The 23190-nt window shown below is 35.8% G+C and overlaps 1 long non-coding RNA gene across 2 annotated transcripts in view; it reads right to left on the reverse strand.

Annotated features, from left to right (window-relative positions):
* The window catches only part of LOC141421720 (uncharacterized), a 37691-nt gene extending 16436 nt beyond the window's left edge, over window positions 1-21255 (reverse strand). For both annotated transcript variants that reach the window (XR_012446391.1, XR_012446392.1), the window contains exon 1: window positions 21037-21255. This is a non-coding gene — a long non-coding RNA (uncharacterized lncRNA). The remainder of the gene's footprint in view (window positions 1-21036) is intronic.
* Between the last annotated feature and the right edge of the window lie 1935 nt (window positions 21256-23190).

The raw sequence follows: 23190 nt of genomic DNA on the forward strand, positions 1-23190 counted from the left end.
AGGGGAAATAGACCAAAAGAAAATAATAATCATCAATCTGTACGTACCCAATATCAACGCACCCAATTTCATCAGACATACCCTGAAAGACCTAAAAGCATATATACACGCCAACACAGTGGTTGTGGGAGACTTTAACACCCCATTATCATCAATAGATAGGTCATACAAACAAAAACTCAATAAAGAAATCCAAGATCTAAAATATGCAATAGATCAAATGGACCTAGTTGATGTCTACAGAACATTTCATCCAACTTCTACACAATATACATTCTTCTCAGCAGCCCATGGAATCTTCTCCAAAATAGATCATATCCTAGGGCACAAAGCAAGCCTCAGCAAATATAAGAAAATAGAAATAATACCGTGCATACTATCTGACCACAATGCAGTAAAAGTAGAACTCAACAACAAAAGTAAAGACAAAAAACATGCAAACAGCTGGAAACTAAATAATTCATTACTTAATGAAGAATCGATCATCAATGCAATAAAAGAGGAAATTAAAAAGTTCCTGGAAGTCAATGAAAATGAAAACACAACCTACCGGAACCTATGGGACACAGCTAAGGCAGTCTTGAGAGGAAAGTTTATAGCCATGAGTGCATATATAAAAAGATGAAAGATCCCAAATCAATGACCTAATGATACATCTCAAACTCCTAGAAAAACAAGAACAAGCAAACCCCAAAACAAATAGAAGGAGAGAAATAATAAAAATAAGAGCTGAAATCAATGAAATAGAAACCAAAAAAACCATACAAAGAATTAATGAAACAAAAAGTTGGTTCTTTGAAAAAATAAACAAGATCGATAGACCCCTGGCAAACCTGACTAAAATGAGGAGAGAAAAAACCCAAATTAGTAGAATCAGGAATGCAAAAGGGGAGATAACAACAAACACCATAGAAGTCCAGGAAATCATCAGAGACTACTTTGAGAACCTATATTCAAATAAATTTGAAAATCTAAAAGAAATGGACACATTTCTAGATACATATGATCATCCAAAACTGAACCAAGAGGAAATTCATCACCTGAATAGACCTATAACACAAAATGAAATTGAAGCAGCAATCAAGAGTCTCCCCAAAAAGAAAAGTCCAGGACCTGATGGATTCTCTGCTGAATTCTATCAGACCTTTAAAGAAGAACTGATACCAACCCTCCTTAAACTGTTCCACAAAATAGAAAGGGAAGGAAAACTGCCAAACACATTTTATGAAGCCAGTATTACACTTATCCCAAAACCAGGCAAAGACACCTCCAAAAAGGAGAACTATAGGCCAATCTCCTTAATGAATATTGACGCAAAAATCCTCAACAAAATAATGGCAAACCGAATTCAGCAACACATCAAAAAGATTATTCGCCACGACCAAGTAGGCTTCATCCCGGGGATGCAGGGGTGGTTCAACATACGAAAATCAATAAATGAAATAAATCACATTAACAGAAGCAAAGACAAAAACCACTTGATCATCTCAATAGATGCAGAAAAAGCCTTTGATAAGATCCAACATCATTTCATGATAAAAGCTCTAAGAAAACTAGGAATAGAAGGAAATTTCCTCAACATTATAAAAGCTACATATGACAAACCTACAGCCAGCATTATACTTACGGAGAAAAACTAAAACCATTCCCTCTAAAATCAGGAACCAGACAAGGATGCCCACTATCTCCACTCCTATTCAACATAGTACTGGAATTCCTAGCCAGAGCAATTAGGCAAGAAGAAGGAATAAAAGGAATACAAATAGGTAAAGAAACTGTCAAAATATCCCTATTTGCAGACGACATGATCCTATATGTTAAAGACCCAAAAAACTCTACTCAGAAGCTTCTAGACATCATCAATAGCTATAGCAAGGTAGCAGGATATAAAATCAACATAGAAAAATCATTAGCATTTCTGTACACTAACAATGAGCAAACTGAAAAAGAATGTATGAAAACAATTCCATTTACAATAGCCTCAAAAAAAATCAAATACCTAGGTGTAAACCTATCAAAAGATGTGAAAGACCTCTACAAGGAAAACTATACACTTCTAAAGAAAGAGATTGAGGAAGACTATAGAAAGTGGAGAGATCTCCCATGCTCATGGACTGGTAGAATCAACATAGTAAAAATGTCGATACTCCCCAAAGTAATCTACATGTTTAATGCAATTCCCATCAAAATTCCAATGACATTCATTAAAGAGATTGAAAAATCTACTGTGAAATTTATATGGAAACACAAGAGGCCACGAATAGCCAAGGCAATACTCAGTCAAAAGAACAATGCAGGAGGTATCACAATACCTGACTTCAAAGTATATTACAAAGCAATAACAATAAAAACAGCATGGTACTGGCACAAAAACAGACATGAAGACCAGTGGAACAGAATAGAGGACCCAGATATGAAGCCACACAACTATAAGCAACTTATCTTTGACAAAGGAGCTAAAAATATATGATGGAGAAATAGCAGCCTCTTCAACAAAAACTGCTGGGAAAACTAGTTAGCAGTCTGCAAAAAACTGAAACTAGATCCATGTATATCACCCTATACCAAGATTAACTCAAAATGGATCAAGGATCTGAATATCAGACCCCAAACTCTTAAGTTGAAACAAGAAAGAGTAGGAAATACTCTGGAATTAGTAGGTATAGGTAAGAACTTTCTCAATGAAACCCCAGCAGCACAGCAACTAAGAGATAGCATAGATAAATTGGACTTCATAAAGCTAAAAAGCTTCTGTTCATCAAAAGAAATGGTCTCTAAACTGAAGAGAACACCCACAGAGTGGGAGAAAATATTTGCCAATTATACATCAGACAAAGGACTGATAACTAGAATATACAGGGAACTTAAAAAACTAAATTCTCCCAAAACTAATGAACCAATAAAGAAATGGGCACGTGAACTAAACAGAACTTTCTCAAAAGAAGAAATTCAAATGGCCAGAAAACACATGAAAAAATGCTCACCATCTCTAGCAATAAAGGAAATGCAAATTAAAACCACGCTAAGATTCCACCTCACCCCTGTTAGAATAGCCATCATCAGCAACACCACCAACAACAGGTGTTGGTGAGGATGCGGGGAAAAAGGAACCCTCTTACACTGTTGGTGGGAATGTAGACTAGTACAACCACTCTGGAAAAAATTTTGGAGGCTACTTAAAAAGCTGGATATCAATCTATCATTTGATCCAGCAATACCACTCTTGGGGATATACCCAAAAGACTGTTACTCCAGAGGCACCTGCACATCCATGTTTATTGCGGCACTATTCACAATAGCCAAGTTATGGAAGCAGCCAAGATGCCCCAGCACTGACGAATGGATTAAGAAAATGTGGTATCTATACACAATGGAATTCTATGCAGCCATGAAGAAGAACGAAATGTTATCATTCGCTGGTAAATGGATGGAATTGGAGAACAACATTCTGAGTGAGGTTAGCCTGGCCCAAAAGACCAAAAATCGTATGTTCTCCCTCATATGTGGACATTAGATCAAGGGCAAACACAACAAGGGGATTGGACTATGAGCACATGATAAAAGCGAGAGCACACAAGGGAGGGGTGAGGATAGGTAAGACACCTAAAAAACTAGCTAGCATTTGTTGCCCTTAACGCAGAGAAACTAAAGCAGATACCTTAAAGCAATTGAGGCCAATTGGAAAAGGGGAACAGGTACTAGAGAAAAGGTTAGACCAAAAAGAATTAACTTAGAAGGTAACACACATGCACAGGAAATCAATGTGAGTCAATGCCCTGTATAGCTATCTTTATCTCAACCAGCAAAAACCCTTGTTCCTTCCTATTATTGCTTATACTCTCTCTACAACAAAATTAGAAATAAGGGCAAAATAGTTTCTGCTGGGTATTGAGGGGGGGGGAGAGGGAGGGGGTGGAGTGGGTGGTAAGGGAGGGGGTGGGAGCAGGGGGGAGAAATGAACCAAGCCTTGTATGCACATATGAATAATAAAAGAAAAATGAAAAAAAAAATAAAAATAAAACTGAAGCTAGAAAAAAAAACAAAATATAAAAAAAAATAAAAATATGAACTACATACATGGGGTACAAATAAAGCATTTTGGAAGGAACTGCTCTCCAAACCTTTTGATTATCCACCACATCACTAAGCATAATTTAAATGCAATTCTCATGTGTTTATGTGGTGTATTTATTTTGTATAGATATACATAATCATGCCAGTAAGGAGCTTATATTATGAAATATCCACAAAAATATATCAAAAGAAATTAAATACTAGATGAACATTTGTGAATACTTTTATTGTATTAATGGTAAAACATCAATGATGCTCAATTTATATGAAAATGTAGAAACTTAATGATAAAAATGAAGGCTGTAATAAATATAGTAACTTAATATTTTTAATACCTAATTTTAAATTGTATCAATGCTTGAAAAGAAACTTTATAAGGGCATGTATATACAATGAAAGAAGTACTTTGTTAGCCATTTTTCATTCCCACCTACAGATATTAAAGGTTTGCAGTTTTAATTGGACTGGTGAAATTGTATCTTCTCACATATTAGATAAAAAAATTATTTGTCCAAATTAATACAAATGTGTTACATTTTTCTATTTCTAATGAGCTGATTTAAAATATACTGAAACAACTTTGAAAGATTTTTTAAAATTTTATTTATAGGTTTCAAGCTATGGAAATTTGAAAGTTTTCTTTTTTTTTTAACTGAATTCATATTTGAATGCTATTCAGCAGCAAATCTACACAATTCTAGGAATGCTTTTCAAAATTGTCTATAGTATAAGTGAATGTATACCATATTAGAGAGTATACCATGGGACCTTCTGACATAAATAAAATGTGAGATTGCCAGTGTCAGTCCATGCACTATACATTAGTATACCAAATCTCTTTTACTTCTGTTAAAAATATGAACTACATACATAGTAAAATTTCTTTCTCATCCTCACCTTAATGGAAAATCTTAAGTATGTGTATATTTTCACAACTATTTGTGTAACACCATATAAAAAGCTATTAGTCTTGTGCCTGCTTAGCACATACTCAGCTGTATCCCCAGACATTTTGTCCTAAAACTCTGTGTGTGTGTGTGTGTGTCTGTGTGTGTGTATGATCTGAGCCCACTAAAATATGATGGCATAGAGGCTGAGTCACATCACTTTATTATTCAGAGAGCCACTAATCTTTGGATGGGCACATGCACAAGTAGTTAATATTAACATTTTTTTTACTTTTCTTGCAGCTGGATATATCCATTAGCATAAATTCTGACAAATGGAAAAACAAAGTTTAAGTAAAACAAGAGACTTCCTGACTATAATGTCTGTTTCCTCAGATCTCTTTGTTCTATGGCTAGAGAATGAAACTACCTTTAATCAAGCAAAGGAGTGAAACACATTGATGATTATGTAAGGATACATACTGAACCCAAGTATTCACCATCAGTAGACTGCCTTACTAGCTGTGGATTGCACAATTTAGATTATTGTTTAAGAAACAGAAAAGCAGGAATAAAAGTTCCAACATATTCTTTGTGCCCTGAAATGGACTATCTTCAACAGCTGCACTTTGGAGAGCACAGCTCAATAAGACTCACTTTAAGCTGGGAGTGGTGATGCATGGCAATCCCAACACTGGGGTGGGGGGAGGCTGACATAGAGGATTGAGAGCTCAAGGCCAGCCTGGACTACATAGCAAGGTGCTGTCTCAAAAAGGGAAAAAGTACTAAAAATTTTTTAAAGAATATTCACTTTTTTAGGAATCCAGATATGAGCACCTGGTTTTAAAAGAGGAGTTAAAGAGAACTCATCTGAAGGACTGGTCTAGGGAAATGTTCTGGGTTTTTTTCTTTCTTATTGCATTTATATTATGCTTTTTCAAACTGTGTTTTTCCTGTTAATTTTACCTCAGAACTTAACTCTAAATAATACAATTTATTCAAATGTGACTTTATATGGTTTTATTTTTTAAAAACGTATAGCTTTTAACCAAAATTCTACAATGCAAATAGCTCATTCAAATATCTCATATTGTTTGAAGAACAATTCATTTAATACTTTTATTAGTAGAGGTTCTCCAAAGAAACAGAACCTACAGGGAATATATAGATAGACATTTATGATGTGACTTGGCTCAAGCAATTATAAAGGCTGAGAAGTCTCACAAGATGCCTCCTGTAAGACGAAAAGCCATCCAAGTTTCTGGTGAAATTTAGTATGCATTCTATAGGTCCCGAAGAACTTTGGAGAAATCAATATTTAAGAACTGATGCTCTGAAAATGTCCTTCCTTCCACAAAGGAAGCAGTGACACCCATTTGTCCGATATGTGTCTGGCCCCATGTTACCAAAGTAATCAAACACAGAGGCTAGACTCAAATCCAGACCTCTCTGCTCCTATTTCTCAAAGCTGAACTGGAAAGACAGGGTATATATATATTTTTTCAGCACACCAAAACGCAAAATGATGGAAAAGACAAGGGAAGTGTGGTGGCAGGCAATAAAGGCGAATGAAGGAGAGCAAAGAAAGATAATTTTGACTCTAGGTCTCAAAGTGGACACATGCCACATAAGACGTACAGAATATTTTTTTTTAAATAAAAGGATTCCAGAAATAAGCAGAATAACAGAAAATATAGTCCCTAAACCCAAGGCTGCTTTATTCCTAAAATCTCCATCTCCATGAAGTGAATGTTTTAACAAAGGACATAATCCTTTCAAAAGAAATAAATCATAAGTTACATAAACACAGCCTGCTAGTTAGCTTCCCGTTATTTAAAGAACTAGGGCACAACAGTCCACTTTGAAGGAGAGCAATTACAGCTGAGTGCCCTTAGGACACACTCAGTGCATTTCATCATAAATCAAAGCCTATCTCCAAAAGAGAAGTACTACATTCCTTTGTAGAAGTTAAGACCTCATGCTTGTTCATCATGTCCTAAGGAAAGGGGCAGGACAATTTTGAGTTAAAACTCCCTTATTTGTTTGAGTCAGTCCAGAATGTTTTTCAGATTCTTGTTTATTAGTCAACATTCCTGTGGAATTGTATAAGGTACAAGGTAAAGCTGATCAGGGGAGAACATTCTAATAAACCTGTATAAAATTTCTGAAGCAATCTGCTCAATGCCATCACCATTCCACTGGTACCTGGTGGTAGCTCACTTGAAATTCCATGTCCAGCAGGATTCATGGAAATGGAGAGTGTGAGACTGTCAGGAACAAAACAGACCACAGTTCAAACAAGAGACTGAGGCAGCACTCTTATCATATTAGTTGGTGTTCAAAGGGCTGGTGGAGTGGCTCAGATGGTAAAGCACCTACTTAACAAGTGTGAGGCCCTAAGTTCAAACCCCAATGCCACAAAAAAAAATAGTTGGTGTTTAGCAACCACCACTGGGTATGCAATAAAAAGAATATTTAAAGAAACTACTAACAATGCGTGAACATAAAATAGCCAACATAATTGAAACTAAAACACTCAAAAAAATTATATAAACATTTAGAAAGTCAAAATTTTCCTAAATAAATCAATTTTAGAACATCCTCTATAATCTTAGAATATCCTGAATAAAAAATTCCTCTATTTCTTCTATTTCTCCTCTCTAAAATATATTATCATATTTGGTTTTGTTTTCATAACATTGATTATGATCTAAAACATATTTACTTAAGTACACACCTGTAATCCCAGCATGGGGAGACGGGAGCAGGAGGATCATTACATGGAAGCCAAAATGGGCCACATAGTAAACCACTATCTTAAAAATGAATTAACTAATTGATAAATAAATAAAGTAGATCTATTTGCTTGCTGCCCACACTTAGAATATAATAAACTGCAAGAATAGGGCTCATATACCTACAATACATAACAATGCCTGCCACACATAGGACCTGAATAAATATTTGTTGAATACACACATTATGAACTCAGGATCAATCTCTCCTCTGTGTTCAGTTTCCCCTTCTCTTCTCTCTTCTTGCCAAATCTCATCAGACTGTCTCACACTGGTAGACACTAAACAGGGACCATATGGGAAAGAGGTTCTGGGAATACAGTGCCATATTTCTCCTCTGCCTAAGAATGTGAGCATAGTGAACCTAAATTGAAAATACACAATCTGTCTTAAGGGATATGGAGCTGTACTCTGGGTCTCCCTGCAGGCTCCCTTCATGTTACTTCACCAAAATACTTTTAAAAGTTCCCTAATATCTCCAAGAGGCCATGAAATATAAATGCACAAGTCCAATTGTCAAATAGCAAAAGGCTCTGAAAGTACACAAGAAAACAGAAGACCTCCTAGACAGGCATTATTTAATTGAAGTGGTACTGAGTGCCACAAGAGCAGAAACCAGAAGTAAAATAAAACAGGGCAGAGCAAAGACAGGTTGTTGTGGTTGTCTTTGTGACTATTGTTGTTTTAATCATTTTTCTAATGCTTAATGAGCAGCACTCCTATGTCAAAACAGGCAGAAGAGGAGCCTGGCGCAAGCTACATGCAGGTGTGTAAGCAGCTAATGGAAATGACAGCTAAGATGACATATAACCAGGGTGTTGAAAAATGAATTATCCATGTAGTTTAAATGGGCCAAATGATATATTGGAACACCATGTGGTTGAACACAAAGCATGGCATTCAAGATGGAAGACCCAAATCCTAACTCTGGCTCTAACACAGACCACTTTTATGAGACTGAATGAGTCATTTAAACCACACCATGCTGTGGTTTCTCCCTCAGTCAAATCAGTGCAGCAAAGTGTATTGCCCAGTCACAACACAGGATGTTGCGAGGAAACAAAGTAGCAACAAATGTAGCCACTGCAGCACACTACAAGGTGCATGTACTGTGCAAAATAATGGCCTGTGCATGATTGTCAAGCCAAGACTCCTGCAAATAAATTCTTTTCTCAATCTGAAAATTCTACTTCTCTAGACTGGTGTAATACATTAACAATATTAAACTTCATTGCCATAATTCTACATTCCCTCTCTTTATATGAATTTACATGACATACTACAAACACTCAGAATTGAACAATCTGTTTTTAGTTACACCAACTGTTGCCAATAATTTGCACTGTTTTGCCATAGCCTGCAAGATCCCCTCAGGCCAGAAATATGCGTCCTTGTCCCTGTATTCACAATCTTATATTTAGACTTTGCCAACAGGCCGTTTAGGTTGCTCCAAATCAAATAAACTCTGAAGCCCACACAGTAAGTATTAGATCATTACTGAGCTGGAGGTACACAGGCTGGAGGTGCAAACAAAACTCAACGTAAAAAGGAATCACTAGACATGAATTAGGCAAAGAGGCAATTACTGCATAGTGGAAAAAAGAAAAAGACAAGGAGTCAAAATAGCTGAGGTTAAATAGCAGCCCTGTCACTTATGGCATGACTTTGGGCCTCGGCTGTAAAATTGGAATACTAGATTAGACCAGATGAACAAAAGCAAGAGGGCATGCATTAATCAACTCAATCAACTCACCGCACACTGAATGCCTGTAAGAGGACAAGCTTAGAATCACATGTCTTGAGGCTTAATTATAACACTAACTTTAACAGTGTGAGATACTTAATCACTGAGTAGTTTTGATATCTCTAAACCAAAGACAATAATAGAGGCCTCCTTTCAGATGCTTTTGTGAGAATCAACTGAAAATCTGTGTAAACCATTTAGAACAGTTTGTGGCAAATAGCATCATAATCATTATTATCATTATTTGCCAGGCATAGAGAACATAAAGATATAATCAGCTGAAAGAAGATGCATAACCAAAAGAAGTCATAATATATATCAAATGATCCCCCAGATTCCTTCAATTTTAGACTTGCTATCTCATTTCTTTCCTTATAGCCAAGACAGTTTCATGAAAACTGGGAGTTTGTTGCAGGAGAATTTGCAAGCTTTCCCTCCCTTATGACACCAGTGGCAGCAACTCTAATCCTTCTAGAGTAATCACTGTATCACAGAAACAAAATGCCAGGGAACCAGGAGCAATAGCAATGATAGGTACACAAAAGTCAAAGCAGATTTAATAACCTTCTTTTTAAAAGTAAGAGAAAACGAGCCAAGAACAAAGAAAAAGTCTTTTTATTATTTTCTTGAATCTGCTTTTGGTTGAAAAGTCTCATGGGTTAGGAACAATAACCAGTTTTAATGAACTCTAAATTAAAGACTCTTTGAAAACACTGCTATAGTAAATTTCCTAATCCAATATTTCATAGTGATGATTCTTGTCTTAGTTTGTTCAGGCTACTATCACAAAAATACAATAAACTGAATGGCTTATTTAAAAAAATGCATTTTTTTCTCACAGTTCTGGTGGCTGGGAAAAGCAAGGTCAAAACACCAGCAGATTGTTGTGACTGCTGAGGTCCCTCTTCCCTATGGATGACACCTTCTAGCTTGTCCTCACATGGTGGAAGGGTCAAACAAGCTCCCTCAGACCTCTTTTATGAAAACAAAGATCTCATTCATGGGGGCTGTTCCCTACATGACCTTATCACTTCTCAAAGGCTCACAAACATTCAGTCCATGGTAACTCAAAATCCTTTATCCTCTCCTCAGACCTCCAGCCTTCGTACTACATTTCTCTCAGCAGACATGCTCACTGAAAGCCCACATTTTTTTGTGATAAGCATATTCTATTGACTTCCTATAAGCAAATCTACAAGTATACCTTCATCACTTCCTCTTCTTTATTTTTGTACATCTTCTGACTTAGATGGAAGAACTGTTCCTTTTTTCCACTAAGGTTAAACCTGTGTATAGGTACCATCTAGTCAAACCTGCTGAATGTCTCTAATATTTAATTATACACATCCTTCTCTGTAGCTACCACTAGCTTCTCCAGGCCAGTATATAAACTTAGTAAAAGGCCTCATATACCATAATGTAAAACAAAGAAAAGAAAAAAGTATCCCTCCACATGCTCCTCTGGCTTCAGCTCTACTTTTTCATCTTCTTAAAAGTTGCAGTTCTCAAAGTATTTATCTACAGTTGGCATCTCCATTTCTTCACTTCTTTTTTTTCTTTTTAACTCATTTAGAGCAGGTTTCTGTTTCAGTGAAACTGTCTTGCTGAGATACACAATGATCACTCACACACATATCACTAAATACAATTCACTCTTTCTTGACCTAGGAATAGCATTTGACATTAAACCACTTCCTTTTAAAAAACATTACTCAATATTGATACCACACTTTCTTGCTTATCCACCTACTTCTTTAGTTGTCTTCCCTAGTTCTCTGTTGGCTCTTTGTTGTCTATCCATTTCCTAAAGTTTGCAATTGATCAGCACTATCCCCATGACTCCATGCTGCTCCCTCTCTACACAGCACCCCAAAGGATCTCAAATATTTCCATGCTTCCAATAAGTCTCCAGTCTAGACTGATCTTATTTGACCTTTGAGCCCATAAAGTCAAATATGTGGTCCACATCTTTACTTGAGATATCTTACAGGCATCTTCAACTCAGCTTTCCAAGGGTGATAATAGTATCTCCATGATCACAAGTGCCCGACCAAAGAGCGATCCTTGACTGCTCCTTTTAATCATGCCCGCTATCCAATTCCTAATCAAGGTATTTAAAACTCAACATTTATCAGATTAAACATCACTTCCTAAGAATAGCCTTTCTTAGATCAAGAGATATAATCGTCTCCCTTCCCTTATTCTACGTATATGATCCTATTAGTAGTTCCATCTTCTTCAGCTCTTTATAAATGCAAACCACCATTTCCTTATGCCCATATTTACATTCATTAGAATAAAATATATTCAATATATTGGTAGGGCTTCCTACCAGTAAACTTAAATAGTCGGGAAGGAGAGACATGTGGAAGGGAGAAAAGAAGGATGCATGGAAGGAAGGAAAAGGAAGGGAAGGAATGAAGGAGGGAAGGAAGGAAGGTGGGAAGGAAAGAAGAAAAGAGGGAGGGAGGAAGGGAAGGAAAGGAGGGGGAAGAGGAAAGGAAGACAGGTGGAAAAGAAGGAAGGAGAGAAGGAAAGAAGGAAGGAGGGAAGGAAGAAGGGAAGGAAGAAGGGAAGGAAGAAAGAAGTATGAACAATAAATAATACAGAGGAGAAAGAATAATGAATGTTAAAAATCAATGGTTCAAGAAAATACCAAGAAAAGTCATGATCCTTGAATGAAGTCGTTATATTTGTTCAACAGTTTCATTATTTATTACCAAAATTAACACATTTTAATTATTGAAACATTAGAAAGTACAGTATAAAATAACACCTGCAATCTAATACCACCATCTAGAGTTACAAATGATAAAATTTGAGCTTGACATTATTTTTCTACTTCTTCATGTTATTGAGCTAACAGTCTATCATACCATATTTTTGACAACCCATGCAATAAACATTTTAATTAATTTAGTAAATTTAAAATATTTTGATAAACTTTAAATCTTTTTCAAACATGATTGATAAGGACTTTTTATCACATTAAATTATGTTCCATAATACAATTGTCCCTTTTACTCGATGTGTTCTAAGGCCCCCAGTGGATGCCTGAAACTGTGGATAGTACTGAATCCCCTAACAGTTATCTTCAACTGTTCTCACTTAAAATGAGAATTTGGCATAGAAATGGCAGAGGGAAGAACGTGTATTAAATGAACAGTTTTTACCAATAACCAGCATTAAACACAACCTGATGACTGACTAATCATTTTAGGCCCCTGAAAGAAAATGCACAAATATATACAATATTGGCACACAATAGTGGGTTTAAAATCCCAAAGCATATTGTGTTTCTGTTTTACAAAGATAAGTCAGGTGAGGAGGGATTTGGCTAAGGGAATGGGGTATTGAAGATGAAAAACATGTACACACCAGATATGCATATGCTTTTATGTCCTGATCAGTAACTTATCTTTTATCCTGAAGGCAATGGAAATTCAATAAATGTTTGCTCAATGAAATTGATTTACTCACTTAGAGTTTACTTCCTTAACAAAATTAGATTGATAATGGAATATCTAGGAAAGGCCCAGGTGAACTTGTTCTTTCTTCAAGATGTATACCCTATTGTCATAGCTGAAATTAGAGGAAGTCCTCATATCTAATTTAGTTAATTAATTCTCCTAATTATTAAGTTAATCAAAAAATGGTAGTCACAAATGCTTTTTATATGACATACATATTGAGTATTTATTTTTTAAATTTAAACAAATGTTTCACTTACAAACTTTTGGTTAGTATCAAAGCCTTTTCTTACATAGGGATTCATTTTTTTTTCTTTTATTATTCATATGTGCATACAAGGCTTGGGTCATTTCTCCCCCCTGCCCCCACCCCCTCCCTTACCACCCACTCAGCCCCCTCCCTCTCCCCCCACCCCCTCAATACCCAGCAGAAACTATTTTGCCTTATCTCTAATTTTGTTGTAGAGAGAGTATAAGCAATAATAGGAAGGAACAAGGGTTTTTGTTGGTTGAGATAAGGATAGCTATACAGGGCATTGACTCACATTGATTTCCTGTGCGTGTGTGTTACCTTCTAGGTTAATTCTTTTTGATCTAACCTTTTCTCTAGTACCTGTTCCCCTTTTCCTATTGGCCTCAGTTGCTTTAAGGTATCTGCTTTAGTTTCTCTGCGTTAAGGGCAACAAATGCTAGCTAGTTTTTTAGGTGTCTTACCTATCCTCACCCCTCCCATGTGTGCTCTTGCTTTTATCATATGAGGGATTCATTGATCAGAGTTCTACCCACTACTCTTTTGCATAAACCACACCTACAATTCATTATACATGTGATCCATTTTTTATGTATTTAAGATGCAGCAAAGGTTTTAAAATGTACAAAATCCTCTAAATGCAGACTCTAGCATCAAAACTTTCATGAATAATTCAATGATAATATTTGCATTACTAACTCACATCAGTTCTTTTCAAAAGCTAAACTCAGCTTTTTTATTTATAAAAATAAATTTTATACTCATATTCATTATTTTACTCAATATTTCATTATTTGAATTATTATATTAATTATGGAAACTGGCTTGATCAGGTTTGCAAACTATTACGGCTAGCTCTTAGCATGAATCACATAAATGGTCAGCTTGCTGTGGACTTCAGTCTCTACTGATGGAAAGCAGGGCATTGGGAAACCAGGTCCTGCATCCCATTGACAGTAGAATTCTGTCAAGGAAGTTACCAGGAGGACTGCTCCTTCCTTCAAACTTCTGAAATTCTTTATTTAAAACTCTTGTCACTGTCTATGCAAATAAAATACTTTGATGATGATTACCACACTTAAAAATCTTTTCCTAAAGAAAATGGGGATGACTGTGATGAAAGTACATTGCATTCATGTATGAAAATGCCATGATGAAACCTATTAAAATGTATAGAAAATCTATTTCTGGTATATGTTTGTGTCCAGCATACAAAATACATTTTTTATCTTATTCTTGGTACATCTAGTAAGTTGAGCCAATTCCACATGGACTTCAAAAATAGACATATTGGTCCATCGATAATGACTTTAATATGTATTTTATTACTACCTTGTAGAAGTGTTCCCACATGCACTCTAGTCATTTAAAGTCTTATGCAGTTAATGGTTATATACTATAGATTTTTATGGTTGGGTGACTTGATATTATTTTTAGGAAAAATATGCAATGATCCCAAAAGAGATAATAAAAAAATGTTTTAAGACAATTAAGAACAGACAGTCTTGTGTTAGTTGTTTTACCTTTGCTTACTTCTGTCTTATTATAATCTCTACACCTCTGTTTTGACTCCTAAGAGTTACTTCAACTAATGTGCCATATTCCAGAAGCCAGAGAGAGTTGGCCAACTGCAGACACTGCAGTCAAGGAGTTGAGGATTTAGCTCAGTGGAAGAGTACCAGCCTAACAAGCTCAAGGCCCTGAGTTCAGTTGCTCCTTTCCTTTCCAACCTTCCCTCCATCAAAAGAAAGGAATATTCAAAACTGAACAGGTATTGGCTAATTACCTTTTTTCAGGCACATTTCCAAAATATGTACATTCATAAGTTCAGTTAAAGTTCACAACAACTTTTATGAAGTAGCCCTATTATCTTCCCCATTTAACTGTTATGAAAATAAAGGTACACATGAGGTTAAGTGATTTTCCCAAAGTCACACAACTAACAAGTTGTGGAGCTAGTATTCAAACTATTAGTTTACATTAAGGACCCATATACTTAATCACAACAACACCACCTACATGCTTTCCATGAGATGCAATAATTCAGGAATGGTTTGATATAAAATAAGTTAATGTTACACAAGTCCTTATTCACAAATTATGCAAAGTGAATTTAAGGATTATTTTTATTTAAATTAAAATAGCTCTTTTTTACTGGGAAGCAAGCAACCCACAAAGAATTTTCCATATTTTTTGTGTAAATTTCTATTAAGACTTATAAATTTACAGATTTACTTCCATCCAAGCTAAAACAGCCAATAATTGTCTTTGAAATATTCAGCCAAGGAAACACTTCAGTTTCCAAGATGTCTCCTGGTAGATGCCAAAACCATGATTTAAAAAAAGGTCAAGGTCATTCTATCTTCTGTGGAAGGAAAAAATAGTTAGGATTGACTTTGTAAACTCAGAAAAGAATAAAGAATACCAAACAATTTAAAGGGCTTGTGCAATGGCTCAAGCAGTAAGAGCACCTGTCTGGCAAGCATGAAGCCTGAGTTCAAACCCCAGTACCACCAAAAAAGAAATCTTGAAGTCATGTTTATAATTTCAGATGTTTCTCTTGTTAAGTATGACCACAGTAGACTTGTTTATGAAGAATCAATCATTGTTAGGCCATACAGGCTTGGTACCCAATAAACAATGTGTTAGAACATGTTAGCTTGACTTCAGAATTTTCCTTCCACAAGTTCCCACACTTTTGTATCACTTCATCTAACATTAATCAAGTCAACATTGAGTTTTAACAAGAAGAAAGATTTTATAATTTTGCCATAAGTACTTTCCAGAGAATGGTATAATTATGGCAAAAAAAAAAGATCACTCTACTGTGCTCTAAGGTAAAATCACTATTTAAATTGTGACTATTTACCAGGGAATAAAACATGATATAATTTCCTAAGAAATTATAATTCTTACCCTAATTCATTCAATTAAAAATATGACTTTATCTCTAAGGCATTGTTAAGACACTGAAACAAATTATCCTTTGTTTTTAATTTTGCTTTGGGTTTTATTTTGCTAACAAGGGTAACTCAACATATTGCATATTGCTTTATCTGAGAAATTCCTGAAACTGTTAAAACAGATTCCTAATATGCCTCAAATATAAGAGAAGAAAAATAATACATGAAACTGTAACCCATTAGCAAATTATCAATTTCAAATTATCAATTGAATATATAACAAATAAAAGAGGAAGGAGACACTTCGGCATTTAATTTTACTAAATAAACTGAATTCACTAAGAGAAATGATGGATGGGACATCCAAGTTAAAACTGAGAGAGGGATAATTATTTAAGAGAATATCAGTTCTTTTGCTTTTTCTCTTCTGTCTGTTCTTCTCTGTGTAGTCATCCATTTAGGGGTCACAAAACATAAGACCATTTTCCAGAGGTAAGAGTATGTGGTCTAGAAGATAAAGATATAAAACTATCAGTTCTAAGATAAAATATTTACCTATACCTAGGAGCAAAGTGGTCAGATAGCCAGATTATGTTTGAAGCAAAAGACCAAGTTAAGAAAGAAACATCAAGAAACACTATGATTTCAGACTGACTGCTCAAGGCCATCTGTGATTCTTCCATGATGGAACTACTGCCTTGAATAGGTGCAAAAAAAAAGAAAAAGACACCAACTTTTCACAGTATTAGCTATGTCTTAGCAGATGATTGTTAAATTTCTGATGTTAACCTCACCCCTAAGGTTCAGAAACATACAACCTGCTGCTTTCTAGACATCCTAACCAGAATCCATAGGTACCTGGCTCCAAATTATGTGAACTATTTAAGGTATGGGATTAATCCACCCAAGCTGAATCTTACCTCACAACATGGAATCCCTCTGATTCTTCATAATACCTGTATCACGCCCTTATGTTGTGATAAGGCGAATACTTCGTACTGAATGCAATGCACTCAGTGCAATATTTAGCATGAAGTTCATGCCAAATGAATGTTAAGGTATTATCACCATCATTATTAGCACAATATTCATATTAATGATATTGATATTGAATTAATATTAAATTCAATATACATGAAGTAGAACTCTTCAGTCCCTAAAACCTGATAGTGTTTCTGCATTTTCTTATCTTGGTAGATTGCAGTATAATATACATACATATTTCTACATCAAAATCTTTGAGGTATCTTCTCAATCAGTTCCTCTCTACCCTACACTCACCTCTTGTTCTGACTGACACACAATTCTTTCTTACCAAGATTTCATTGCAATGTTCTGTGCTATCATACTATTCACATTGTACTAAAAACACATCTCTAACTATTCTCTCTACCTAAAATCCTTGTCCCATCTTAGTTTATTGTGAAGTCCTACTGTTAAAAAAAAACTTCTTTAGAAAGATTTTAAAACACCTCATCAAGTCAGGCAGAATTACTTATTCTTTTCTGCATTCCTTCCTGTGAATACCCAAAACACACACAATCTACATCCAATATTACAGTAACTGCCATACTAAGTTGGAATATTTAGCTTCTCATTTATATCTATGCAGAAGCGTTACGGCCTGTCTTGTTTACTTAATTTCTTAATATTCCCATTTATTTCAAAATGTGCTTCTCCCAAGAAGCACTTCTTGTATTTCACAGAGTTCCTTATTCACAAATACCACATGAATCTGTGATTTTGATAAAATATTGCTTACGTGAATATTTCTGTTGTGCTTTACACCTTCTGAGATAACATCTTTCATTGCCATCAATTTATAACCAAAAATATGAAATGTCTCAAAAGAAATGCCTCATACTCTATCTAACTTCCTGGCATTTGACAAAATTAAGTTACAGAGTTTAACCAAAGAGGAAAATATTTCTAAATTGAATCTATTTGTGATATACTAGTTTAAAATTCAAAACTGCCAACATATTCTGTTTACTCCCTTGGCTTCTGTTGCATCTGCCAACTGGTGGCCAAAATTTAGAGCAGACTTAACTAATTAGAAGGGTCCCCATCTGGTAGCTGAAATTCTTGTTTATGCTTCCTTTACATTCTAAGTACAGAGACTCGAACCAGAACTTTTGTGGTTTGCAGTGGAGGAGGCTCTCTTTGGCTAGCCTCTTAGCTATTGTCCTGCTGAGCTGAACTTGGCTCAGATGGAAGTGTTCTCTGTATTTTATGGCCTCCCTCCCTATGTTCCTCTTGGGATGAATCATCTTTGCCACAGGAGTTTCCATTGTCTCTCAGAACACTTTTTTTTAATTCATTTTATCTCTCTGGGCCTGAATCTAAGACTACAAATATTTTATTGAGAAAATGAAAGCTTCCAAAAGGAATCTATGATTTGGTAAAGTCCATACTATCTTTGCTAGGAACAAAATTTGTAGGAAGAATTAAACTAAAACATCTATTGTAAGTTTTTCCTGGTTTTTATTTAGTTATTATGAGCATAGTTTCACAATAAAGCCAATATTTTTCCTGGCAAAATTATGTAGTGGTTACACTCACAGATTAAGATAAAAAAAACTTCTATTAATACCCTAGACCCGGTTGCTATTGTATGTGTGTCCCTTGACAAGCTGACCTCACCTAGGAATACGTCAGTTTCCTCAGATGCAAATTTAAAACAATATTAAATTTAAAACAATATTTTAATTGCTGCTTTCATAGAATCATAAGAACTAAATAAGAAATTATGTGCAAAGCAACAGTACCTGGTAAAAAGAAAACTGGTCAAAAAAAGAAAGGAAAAGAAAGAAATAGAAGCTTTAAATATTTTTAAAGGATTATAAAACATATTCTTTTTTATTTTTTAATTTTAACTCACATAAACACAGAAAAATATACATACAGTGGGCTACACTGTATATATAATGCATACATAGTATTTTTACATTGTATAATTTGGTTGTTTGGAAGCACAATTATTTTGTTTTATATTTTAAGTTTCACCTAGAAACATTTTGATTTCCCTGTGCATATTTTATTCCATATGAAAGGAAGATAGTAACATGACGTGTGGCTAGAGAAAATAAGCATGACATTAATATGTTTAGAGAAATAGAATTACTGTATTCATATTGCTATCTTTTTATTTTCTGTTGCTAATTTCCCCCCTAAGCAGATAAGAAGTGATACTAAATTTGAAACAAACATACTTGGAAGATGTTGAGGAATTATTCAACATCTATTAAATACCAGCTATAAGCTAGCACTGTGTTAAGCCTGGGATATAAAGATAAGTAAGACATGATTTCTAGCTTTAAGAAGTTCATGGGTTGAGGGAGAATCAGGTATATGACAAATAAATAGATGTCTGTATAATTAACTCAAGCCTGTGGTGTAGTCTGGGAAAACTTCTGAGAAAAGAGTCTCCTGGGATGCATTCTAAAGTGTTCACAGAAGTTAGAGGAGCTCTGTGTGATAGATGAAAGGCATTGCAGCTAGAAAGAGCAAGGTGAGCACAATCATGAGTGGATATTGGGAAAAGGATGTTGTTTTTTGAGTTTATCCAGGGACCTAACATGCATAACAGGTAGAGTAGACGCTGAGAGAGGCGAAGAGGCAGGACCAATTTGAGCAAGCCTTTTGTAGAGTTCATGGAATGAGAAGCTGGCCAAAGGCCTGGAGCTTTGAAAGGACATTTCAAACCACTCTTTCAGCAGCATTGAGGAGAACAGATCTAAAGAAGCAGTCAAGATGGACAGCTGCAACTCACGGATTAGCTAAGGAAGAACAGCCTCAAGTAGGGCAATTATAGTATGAACAGACTTGCTAAGATAGACTCCCAAAGGGGATGTAAAATAGGAGGCTTAGGTGTTCTTTAAAAAAAAATGGAAATTTTGGCCAGGCTCAGTGGCATACCATACACTGGAGGAGGCTGAGGCGGGAAGATTGCGAGTTCAAGTTCTAGCTGGGCTACATGGTGAGAACCTGTCTGAAAAAACAACAAAAGCTGGTGGCTCAAGTGGTGTAAGAGTGCCTGCCTAGCAAGTGTGAGGCCGTGAGTTCAAACTCCAGTTTGAACTGCCCCCCAAAAAAAATAATCCAGTCAATAAACAACAAAAGCTGGGTGCTGGTGGCTCACGTCTGTAATCCTAGCTACTCAGGAGGCAAGAGATTAGGTGGATTGTGGTTTGAAGCCGGTCTGGGCAAATAATTTGTAAGACCCTATCTCGAAAAACCACTTCACAAAAAAGGACTAGTAGAGTGGCTCAAGGTGTAGTCCCTGAGTTCAAATCCCAGTACTATAAATAAGTACATACATAAATAAAATGAACAACAAAAATATCAGAATGTAAGTATTGGATAGGGTATCATACAACTTTTGCAAACACATAAGCAAGGAGAATGAGCTTGGGAAGAAGAAATTTACTCTACCCACAGGTCCCACAGAGGGGATCACATGTGCCACTCAGGGCACAAGGGAAAACACCACTGTGCATCAGAAGGTGGCAGATGACAAGAGCTAGGGGAGAACTTAGGCTATGGTCTTTATTGAAGTTTCCTCAGGAAAGTCAAGATAAGGAAGGTAAACTATACAGGATTGGCTAGTTTGAATAATTTCAGCAGACTCTGCTATAAGCGTGGTTCCTAGTTGTCTGGTGCCTAATCCTAAAGTGATTAAGGCAGAGGAATATTGTTGCATGATATATATGAGCCAATATGAAGGTTAGAATATAGATTGACTGATGTGCCTCAAAGGCATTCTTCCCAGTGAGTCCTCTGCTGTCTCTAGAATTGACTAGTGACAAAATTTCAACCATTGTCTATAAATACTTAAATAAAACACTAACATAATTTCTAACACCTCAGTGCTACATACCTACAATTACCCTAGTTCCTCTTAATGCACTTACCTGAGAAAATCCAAGGCTGCTAAAATAATTTACTGTTTGTCCCAGTCGAACCTGAAATAGGTCCCTATCTCCCAGTTTCTGCGGGAAGAGGGAAGGAATCAGACTTCACTCAATACCAGTTAGCAAACACAAATAGGTATCAAATGGACAACACCCCCTTCCTACTTCTCTATTTTTTACTTCTTGACTCTACTGAACCCCCACTCACATCCCTCTTGTCTCCTCATTTTCTCCTTAAAGTAATTCTAATCACCTTTGTGCAAATTGAAGTTGAGTTCAGCACACATTGAACTCTTTTCCCTATTGCAAAAGTTTATAAATGATTAAAATCTGCCCTTACTACGTTAATGAGTGTCTGGCTTTGTTTATCTTTGACACGAGCTCCAGAAGAAGAAGTCTCAGTCCAGTCAGAATGTTTTCCTAAAATGCCAAAACATTAAATTACACAGAAAACATAAATTAGACATAGAATACACTGGTGACTAATTAGATCTGGGGCACATGTAGTGTGGTCAGGAAAGAAAAAAGATGATAGCTTCATTTGTAGTTGAATGATTAGGGGGACTGTGAGGCCATCCATGGAACCATAGGACAGAAGAAGAAAAACCAGGCTGAGCAGAAGAAAAGGACTTCAGTTGAATTTGAAGTGCCTTATTAGACATGGGGTGGGACAAGTTTTCAGCATATTGTTTATAATCAAAATCAGGGGAATGAATGAGAAGATCCAGAAAATGGGTAAATTGAGAAAAGTAGTAATTCAAGAATGAAAATGGGGTAGAGGGGTGATGAATTTTAATGAGCACAAAAGAGAAAAATCCACAGAGATGACACTTTTTCCCCTAAAAACGTTAGTACTATAAAATGATCCCATGGTTTAAATTTTCTAATTAACAATGTGATCTCTGCAATTGATTATTTAATTGTGATAACTGTCCCTCAGGTACTGGTATGTACCTTAGCACCTATACTACAAATGAGGCATAATTTGAAAGACAATGTATTAGTTAGCCTTTCCTCACTGTGACAAAATATCTGAACTAACTTAAAAGGAGAAAAGGTTTATTTGGGCTCATGGATTTCAGAGGCTGGCTGGTTCCATTGCTGTGGACATGAGGCGAGACAGGTGGAAGGAACATGTGGCAATGGAGGTTGCTTTACCTCATGGAAAACAGCAATCAAAAAAAGAGACAAGAGGAGTCCAGGGACAAGATATATCTTCAAAGCCACAGTCTTGGTGATTTCTCCAACTAGCTCCCTCCCCCCTCCAGCTCCCTCCCCCCACCCAGCTCCAGTTCATTAAGCTATGAACTCATTAATCCACTAATGAAGTCAGTGTCCTCTTGATCCAGCCACCTCTCAACAGTGCCACCAGCTGGAAACCAAGCCTTTGAACACTTGAGTCTTTTTGGATGTCACTTCAAGTCCAAATCATACAAGGCAATTTATGGTCAATTTCTATAATCACAGATCTAGTACTCATCAATCTAGATAATGTCTTTAGATACAATGGAATTTAAAAAATTGCAGTCATGTTTTGATGGATCCTTGAAGGAGAATTTATCATATTATGAGCAACACATTTCAGACACTTAGAATTGGTTCTAACATGGAAACAATAGTTCCTTGCCTGCCTAAATCTTCTATTCTCCTGTCCATAAATTTAGATACAAACTACCTCTCAGACAGAAGTCAAGCAGGAAAATACAAAACACATAAGAACCAAAAGGAGGAACAATATATAATAAAGTCATAAATACAATTTAAGTGTTACTATAGATCAAGTGCATTACATTAGGTCTTATACTCAAAACATGCCCTCAAGAAATATACTCAATAGCAACAGAGACATAACCTATCAAAAGATGAAGAAACCACACCATCATCAACCCCTCAGAAAAGAGTCCATGAAGATTTTATTAGAGAATAAGTATTTAATAAAGAGTAACCTTTCAATAAGCAGATTGATTCATCAGTATGCATTTGTATGTTTGTGATATATCTGGCATCATTTTTCAGGTTGAAGACTAATGGGGAAAAAAAGAATTTCTCACAGGCAGTGCCAGGTATATGAACCATCCATTGAGTACTTCTAGGAAAAGGAAATAGACTAGGCAACGACCTGAGGCTTTCCATTAAGTTAATAAATCATAGCAT

This window comes from Castor canadensis, chromosome 3 (assembly GCF_047511655.1).
Source record: "Castor canadensis chromosome 3, mCasCan1.hap1v2, whole genome shotgun sequence".
Taxonomy (NCBI): Eukaryota; Metazoa; Chordata; class Mammalia; order Rodentia; family Castoridae; genus Castor; species Castor canadensis.